The sequence below is a fragment of the Salvelinus alpinus genome, chromosome 21 (genome assembly GCF_045679555.1).
Source record: "Salvelinus alpinus chromosome 21, SLU_Salpinus.1, whole genome shotgun sequence".
Taxonomy (NCBI): domain Eukaryota; kingdom Metazoa; phylum Chordata; class Actinopteri; order Salmoniformes; family Salmonidae; genus Salvelinus; species Salvelinus alpinus.
In genome coordinates, this window is record NC_092106.1 from 6,868,265 (window position 1) to 6,877,286 (window position 9,022).

Here is a 9,022-nt window from a genome sequence, read left to right on the forward strand (position 1 = left end):
AGGGTATTGAATTCAGATGCGGCCCTCTCCGGCTCACGCGCTCCCATCCCTACAGGTGGAAATGGTCTTATCAATACCGCTGTCCGTGCCTAACTTGGGCCCGATCACTCTCATTGATGCATTTTGGTGCCCTCTCTCTCCCCGAGGTGGGCATTGATTGTCTGGGTCACTGTGGTATTTCGGTATTGATACCTCGATTGATGACGGCGCTCGCTGGGAACGGGCCCTATTGACCAGCTGAAAGTGAGATGGTTGGATGGATGTACACGTTAATGGGAGTTGAGGGTTTATATGTGGTGGCAGCAAGAGGGGTCATGGACACTTGTCAAATTCCAGTGGCAGTCAGTGCCGATTAAGATTAAGGAGGATGGACACATTTCTATTACAGCATATTGGATGACTGTCATTCATATTCCATTCACCCAGCTCAATGTAACATCGATATGTTTAGGCTACTAAATAATACATGAATTTGCCCTATAGGCCTACCCATAATGAGGTTGCTACAACCTAGCCTAGTTTAAAATGTATAAAGTAGGTGCACATGTCTAGAGACAAATTTGACTAATCAAAGTTACAGACAGTGAAACAGTTGAAGTCGGAAGTTTACATACACTTAGGTTGGAATCATTAAAACTCGTTTTTCAACCACTCCACAAATTTCTTGTTAATAACAAACAATAGTTTTGGCAAGTTGGTTAGGACTTTAACAGCTTGGAAAATTCAAGAAAATGATGTCATGGCTTTAGATGCTTCTGAAAGGCTAAGTGACATAATTTGAGTCAATTGGAGGTGTACCTGTGGATGTATTTCAAGGCCTACCTTCAAACTCAGTGCCTCTTTGTTTGACATCATGGGAAAATCAAAAGAAATCAGCCAAAAAATTGTAGACCTCCACAAGTCTGGTTCATCCTTGGGAGCAATTTCCAAACGCCTGAAGGTACCACGTTCATCTGTACAAACAATAGTACACAAGTATAAACACCATGGGACCACCCAGCCGTCATACCGCTCAGGAAGGAGACGCGTTCTGTCTCCTAGAGATTAACGTACTTTGGTGCGAAAAGTGCAAATCAATCCCAGAACAACAGCAAAAAACCTTGTGAAGATGCTGGAGGAAACAGGTACACAAGTATCTATATCCACAGTAAAACAAGTCCTATATCAACATCACCTGATAAGCCGCTCAGCAAGGAAGAAGTCACTGCTCCAAAACCACCATAAAAAAGCCAGACTACGGTTTGCAACTGCACATGGGTACAAAGATCGTACTTTTTGGAGAAATGTCCTCTGGTCTGATGAAACAAAAAACAGAACTGTTTGGCCATAATGACCATCATTATGTTTGGAGGAAAAAGGGGGAGACTTGCAAGCCGAAGAACATCATCCCAACTGTGACGCACGGGGGTGGCAGCATCATGTTGTGGGGGTGCTTTGCTGCAGGAGGGACTGGTGAAAGTCACAAAATAGATGGCATCATGAGGGAGGAAATGTATGTGGATATATTGAAGCAACATCTCAAGACATCAGTCAGGAAGTTAAAGCTTGGTCGCAAATGTGTCTTCCAAATGGACAATGACCCCAAGCATACTTCCAAAGTTGTGGCAAAATGGCTTAAGGACAACAAAGTCAAGGTATTGGAGTGGCCATCACAAAGCCCTGACCTCAATCCGATAGAAAATGTGTGGGCAGAACTGAAAAAGCATGTGCGAGCAAGGAGGCCTACAAACCTGACTCGGTTACACCAGCTTTGTCAGAAGGAATGGGCCAAAATTCACCCAACTTATTGTGGGAAGCTTGTGGAAGGCTACCCGAAATGTTTGACCCAAGTTAAACAATTTAAAGGCAATGCTGGTAGATACTAATTGAGTGTATGTAAACTTCTGACCCACTGGGAATGTAAATAAAATAAATCATGAAATAAATCATTCTCTCTTTTATTATTCTGACATTTCACATTCTTAAAATAAAGTGGTGATCCTAACTGACCTAAAACAAATCATTTTTACTGGGATTATATGTCAGGAATTGTGAAAAACTGAGTTTAACTGTACTTGGCTAAGGTGTATGTAAACTTCTGACTTCAACTCTACATTCAATACCATCTTGAACACTTGCCTGCATCTAGCTGATCTGGGGTGTAATCATTAGTCCAAACACTTGCAAAGCATTCTGTTTTGCAACTAAAACGAGTTTCTTTTGGACAAATTCAGGTTGGTCCATCCCAGTTTCGTTCTGTTTGTTTCCATTTATGAAACGTTTTGCAACAGAATCGGCGGACTACACCCCTGATCACCTGCACACACAGTTCATTTTCATAGCAGCCACATACAGCATCATCACTTTGCCCGTTCCATAATTCCTTCTCGCATTTACATGCTCTCCTCCTCTCACCTTTTCCCTTCGCTTGTGGACTTCAGCTGTCTCTGACCAGGTGGAAAATCCTCTCCAAGCCAAACCTTCATACCACAACCTCTAACCGCAACATCATTGTCACCATATTAGCTAACGTCATAGTCAGCATAGCTCGTTATTAGAACGAACACGTTAGTAAACCCATAATCCAGTCCATGTTTACAATCATGCAGTGTACAGCAAGCAGTTTAGCAGTTATTGACCCGGTGGCAATAAATTAATAAAACCGAAAGCTTACCTTGACTTGGAGGAGTTCCAGTGTTGGGTAGCCTTAGCCAGCTAGCTAACATAAATAGCGTTCCATTCTGTTTGATTCAGGTTGTTGAGTAGGCTAAATTAGCTGCATTAGCTAAGTAACTGAAAGGTGAACTAAGAAGAAGAACAAAATACAACGAAATATAGCTATCTCTCTCCTGCTTCTCCTTAATTTTTGAAGAAATGAATATGTTCAAAACTGTTCAACTATTGTCTTTCTCTGAGTCAACTAACTCACCACACTTTATACACTGCAGTGCTAGCTAGCTGTAGCTTATGCTTTCAGTACTAAATTAATTCTCTGATGCTTTGATTGGATGGACATGTCAGTTCATGCTGCAAGAGCTCTGATAGGTTAGAGGACATCCTCCGGAAGTCATCATAATTACTGTGTAAGTTTATGGAAGGGTGTGAGGACCATGACCCATGTACCCAGAAGAGGCCGGAAAATAGCTGTCCTCCGGGTACATAATGGTGCTACCCTAGAGGGTGCTGTTGAGGCCACTGTAGACCTTTGATGCAGAACAGTGTGTTTTAATCAGTTATTTGTTGATGTGAATATATTTAGTATAGTTTTATCTAAAAAGGATAACTTTTTTTATGTTTCACAATTTTTATTTTTATGAAATTCACCGATTAGGATGGCCCTTGCTTCCTCCTCTGAAGAACCTCCACTGTTTTCTAATAGGCCAATGCCGTTGTGTGTAAAATGTGCAAATGGAACGTAACATAATAGTAAAGACCAAACAACACGTTTTTGGGACTTGTGCTGGTAGTTACGTTCATGTCATGAGGGGGGGAGAGTGAAGAGGATAATGTGAATAATAAACCATTAAGTCGAACTGATACAGGGACACCTTTAGGGGTCAGTGGTCCATCAAAATGGGTGGCTGGCCTAACTGTCGTATGCGTGTTTTAGTTGGTCCCAACATGTGCGCTGATTGCATTTTCCTGAAGTGGAAAAAATGCAAATAATAAATGTATGAGCTACTGTACGTGCTTGTTTTTTGCTTGATTAATTATGCTGTTTAATTCTAGGTCCACCAAGCTCTGCCGTAATTTCCCCATGGTCTTCTACTGTTTCTTCTCCCTCTCTCCCTTTCTCCGTTCCGAAATCAATCATGGCTCCAACCGTGCCCACCCAGGGGAGAATGGCGTGAAAGCAAATGAGCTGACCGATCATGAGAAACAGACTTTCTACACACAGATAGACCGAAAATGACCTGGCTCATCATGTTGTGAGGCAACATTACGGCATCTGTGGTGTGGCTCTCGTAAAGTCAGAACAAACATAGGCTTGTATCTTTATCCACACCTTCCCTCAAGTCATGAAAAAATACTTAATACTTATGTGGGGGACACAGAGTGCCACTCACATCAACCTGCCCCTACCATTCCCAGGCTGGCCGCCCCTCACGCTGCCTGCTGACAGTTACAAGTTAGCCTTTCCCCTCTCTTCCCCTGACTCCCCTCTCTCTCCCCCTGGTTCTCCCCTCTCTACCCATGACTCTCCCCCTTTCTCTCCCCCTGGTTCTCCCCTCTGGCTCTCCCTGGTCCCTCCTGAGAGTACTGTTCAGATCCAGGCCTCTGAGCCCCAAAGCCGGTCCTAATCCGCCCCATCGATCGCCCTGAGAATTTCCTCCAGGGCACAGCAAGCCTCCACTCCACAGCACAGACACACTCCCCGACCCTACCACTTGCTCCCAGAAAGTGAAAGAGAAGGAGAGAGAGATAGACATAGAGAAAGGGTAAAAGGTTTTGCAGATTTTTTTAAATGGGCGTTGCGTCATTCGTGGGGTACGACACGTTTATTGTTGCCTTGTTTAATATTGTGTCGTTGGAACAGTCATTGTACATTTCTGGCAGGTGCGGATGGTGTCTTGCAATTATCTATAGTTGTGATCAGAGGCTCTCCTCTTCCAGGGTTGTGTCTGCAACAGATTCAAACAGTAACCACAGGCAACCGATATTAGCATCTTCAGCTGTGTGAGGTAGGTCGTGGCGGTGGATGTTGGAGTGAGATGACAGACAATGATGGTAGCCTATGGTGTGATTACCCAGGACGGGGCTTTTGTTAACAGTAAATTTGAAGATATAAAGCCCGGCAAAAACGGTATTTAGTATAGGCTTGTTCAACGAAAATCACAAGCAGAATGATGAAAGGGACATAAATGAACTGAGTCAAAATAGAAGTAGGCTAGCGCTCTTTCAAAAGAAGACATAGGCTTTAAATATGCACCGGCATGCTGACATGTCCCCTTGTCAGGCCAAGACGGTAATGACCAGGTTTAAATAAGACACCCATTACCCAGAATGCAACCAGAGCATACCAATGTCCTAATTAACCATAAGCAAAAATAGAACATAAGGATAGAAACATGCCCTCCCTGGGAATTGAAAACATTAGCCTGACCAGCAACACTGGATAAACCTACCCTCAAATGCGGCCGGAAACATGACGAATCTCAATTTCAAGGGAAATGTAGCTCAATTATTTAAATGTTAAACATAGTCACATCGTAGTTGTAACTTTTAATTAACAAATGCAAGAATGGAAACAGAGTAGGAATATCTAATGAGCCCAAACAAAGGTTTAGCGCCAAAACCAATATCGGTGAATGCGACCATAAACTCTCAGACATGCATCTCAAACTCTCGTAGGCTAAACAATTTTATTTTCAGGTGATCAATAATCAAAATAGCGAAGACCCATTGCTGCGAAACAACACGTCTTTTCAAATCAGAACCGTTACAAACTGTTGGCCTAGCTGTTTGCACTATAAGCCCTATTCTATTTTGGGACTGGAATGTGATGTGGCATATGTGTTACAGAATGACCGATAATCGTCCGAGCTGATATATTGGGCCGATATCGGCCTTTTCTAGTCTGTCGGCTATCGGCCTTTCTCTATCAACTTTGCTTGGGTAGCGGAATGACTTTAGCTTCCCTCCAGGCCTGAGGACAAACACCTTCCTCTAGACTCAGATTAAAGATATGACAGTAAATGAACAATGCATGAATACCGTGGATTATTGTTCATTGTTGGCATTTCTTGCTTAAGTTTGCCCACTTTGCCAATTAAGTCATCATAAAAATAATTGCCAATATCAAATGGTTTTGTGATGAATAAGCCATCTGATTCGATGAAAGATAGAGTTGAATTTGTACATCAAAGTTTTTTTCTCCATCATTCTTGATATCATTGATCTTGGCTTCATAATACAGTTTCTTCTTCTTTTTGTTAAGTTTAGTCACATAACGTATAAATATGCAGTAAATCAGCCAGTCAGATGTGCAGCCAGATTTATTAGCCACTCCTTTTGCCCCATCTCTTTCAACCATACCATTTTTCAATTCCTCATCAATCCATGGAGCCTTAACAGTTCTAACAGTCAGTTTCTTAACAGATGCATGTTTATCAATAATTGGAAGAAGCAATTTCATAAATTAATCAAGTGCAGCATCTGGATGCTCCTTATTGATCACATCTGACCAACAAATATTTTTTACATTAACCACAAGAGTCACAGCAAAAACTTTTGTATGATCTCATATACACTATTTTAGACCCAGCTTTTGGAACTTTGGTTCTTCTAGATATAGCCACTATATTGTGATCACTGCATCCAATGGGTACGGATACAGCTTCAGAACAGAGTTCTACAATATTATTAAACATGTGATTAATACATGTGGATGATCTTGTTCCTGTAGTGTTTGTAAACACCCTAGTAGGTTGATTAATAACCTGAACTAGATTACAGGCACTGGTTACAGTGAGAAGCTTCCTCTTGAGCTTGATGAAAACCAGTCAATATTCAGGTTCCCAAGAAAGTAGACCTCTCTGTTTACATCAGAGAGCATTTCACACACATTATTTATATACTGACTGTTAGCACTTGGTTGCCAATAGCAACACCCCAAAATAATAGGTTTTAGATGAGGCAGGTGAACCTGCAGCCACAATACTTCATTAACACTTGACATGAGATCTTCTCTGAGCATTACTGGGATATAGCTCTGAATATATATATATATATATATATATATATATATATATATATATATATATATATACACACACACACACACATTATCGTTTCAGGCCACTTAGAGATGTACTTGTTTTTGAAAAAAAGCACATTTCTTGTCCATTAAAATAACATCAAATTGATCAGAAATACAGTGTAGACATTGTTAATGTTGTAAATGAGTATTGTAGCTGGAAACGGCAAATTTTTTATGGAATATCTACATAGGCGTACAGAGGCCCATTATCAGCAACCATCACTCCTGTGTTCCAATGGCACGTTGTGTTAGCTAATCCAAGTTTATCATTTTAAAAGGCTAATTGATCATTAGAAAACCCTTTTGCAATTATGTTAGCACAGCTGAAAACTGTTGTGCTCATTAAAGAAGCAATAAAACTGTCCTTCTTTAGACTAGTTGAGTATCTGGAGCATCAGCATTTGTGGGTTCGATTACAGGCTCAAAATGGCCAGAAACAAAGTACTTTCTTCTGAAACTCGTCAGTCTATTCTTGTTCTGAGAAAAGATGGCTATTCCATGCGAGAAATTGCCAAGAAACTGAAGATCTCATACAACGCTGTGTACTACTCCCTTCACAGAACAGCGCAAACTGGCTCTAACCAGAATAGAAAGATGAGTGGGAGGCCCCGGTGCACAACTGAGCAAGAGGGCAAGTACATTAGAGTGTCTAGTTTGAGAAGCAGACGCATCACCAGTCCTCAACTGGCAGCTTGATTAAATAGTACCCGCAAAACGCCAGTCTCAACGTCAACAGTGAAGAGGCTACTCTGGGATGCTAACCTTCTATAGTTCAAGTAACAGACACATCTCAACATCAACTGTTCAGAGGAGAGTAGGTGAATCAGGCCTTCATGGTCGAAATACTGCAAAGAAACCACTACTAAAACACACCAAAAATAAAAAGAGACTTGCTTGGGCCAAGAAACATGAGCAATGGACATTAGACCGGTGGAAATCTGTCCTTTGGTCTGATGAGTCCAAATTTGAGATTTTTGGTTCCAACCACCGTGTCTTTGTGAGATGCAGAATAGGTGAACGGATGTTCTCCGCATGTGGTTCCCACCGTGAAGCATGGAGGAGGAGGTGTGATGATGTGGGGGTGCCTTGCTGGTGACACTGTCTGTGATTTATTTAGAATTCAAGCACACTTAACCAGCATGACTACCACAGCACTCTGCAGCGATACACCATCCCATCTGGTTTGCGCTTAGTGGGACTACTTGTTTTTCAACAGGACAATGACCCAAAACACACCTCCTTTTTACCAAAAAGGAGAGTGATGGCGTGCTGCATCAGATGACCTGGCCTCTACAATCACCCGACCTCAACCCAATTGAGATGGTTTGGGATGAGTTGGACCGCAGAGTGAAGAAAAAGCAGCCAACAACTGCTCAGCATACAGTTGAAGTCGGAAGTTTACATACACCTTAGACAAATACATTTAAACTCAGTTTTTCACAATTCCTGACATCCTAGTAAAAATTCCCTGTCTTAGGTCAGTTATATCACCACTTTATTTTAAGAATGTGAAATGTCAGAATAATAGTAGAGAGAATGATTCATTTCAGCTTTTATTTATTTCATCACATTCCCAGTGGGTCAGAAGTTTACATACACTCAATTAGTATTTGGTAGCATTGCCTTTTAAAATTGTTTAACTTAGGTCAAACATTTAAGGTAGCCTTCCACAAGCTTCCCATGATAAGTTGGGTGAATTCTGGCCCATTCCTCTTGACAGAGCTGGTGTAACTGAGTCAGGTTTGTAGGCCTCCTTGCTCGCATACGCTTTTTCAGTTCTGCCCACAAATGTTCTATCGGATTGAGGTCAGGGCTTTGTGATGGCCACTCCAATACCTTGACTTTGTTGTCCTTAAGCCATTTTGCCACAACTTTGGAAGTATGCTTGGGGTCATTGTCCATTTGGAAGACCCATTCGCGACCACGCTTTAACTTCCTGACTGATGTCTTGAGATAGATGTTGCTTCAATATATCCACATAATTTTCCTCCCTCATGATGCCATCTATTTTGTGAAGTGCACCAGACCCTCCTCCAGCACAGCACCCCCACAACATGATGCTGCCACCCCCGTGCTTCACGGTTGGGATGGTGTTCTTCGGCTTGCAAGCCTCCCCCTTTTCCCTCCAAACATAACGATTGTCATTATGGCCAAACAGTCCTATTTTTGTTTCATCAGACCATAGGACATTTCTCCAAAAAGTATGATCTTTGTCCCCATGTTCAGTTGCAATCCGTAGTCTGGCTTTTTTAAGGCAGTTTTGAAGCAGTGGCTTCTTCCTTG